This window comes from Ipomoea triloba, chromosome 11 (genome assembly GCF_003576645.1).
Source record: "Ipomoea triloba cultivar NCNSP0323 chromosome 11, ASM357664v1".
Taxonomy (NCBI): domain Eukaryota; kingdom Viridiplantae; phylum Streptophyta; class Magnoliopsida; order Solanales; family Convolvulaceae; genus Ipomoea; species Ipomoea triloba.
Window position 1 is genome coordinate 10,986,713 of NC_044926.1, and position 463 is coordinate 10,987,175.

The window sequence follows — 463 nt, forward strand, 5'->3', positions numbered from 1 at the left end:
GTTGCAATGAGAAACCTAGAGTTAAAAAAATTGCATTTGCATGAAGAAAAATAATGACATATAAAGTAAAAATACAAATTTTATTGTTTAGTTGGTATGAATAAAATTATTCAAAATTTATGTTCTAGTGTTTTAATTATATATATAAAAATTTCGAGAACACGTAATATAAAGATAAAAATGTCACTGTTTAACAACAACAATAAAGTAAAATGAAATAAATTCTATAATAATAACAAAAACATTATAATAAATTATAAATTAAAGTTAAAATAATTACATTTAATTTATAATATTATAACAAAATATAGTAAATTATAATCATAATAATAAAATAAAGTATAATAATTAAATAACTTTTTTGTTGTTGTTATCGTCGTCGTAATCATTATCAATTGGATGAAGGATATTTTGTCTCGAGAATTCAATGAAATAAAAAATTTTAAGGGGGGGGGGGGGGGGG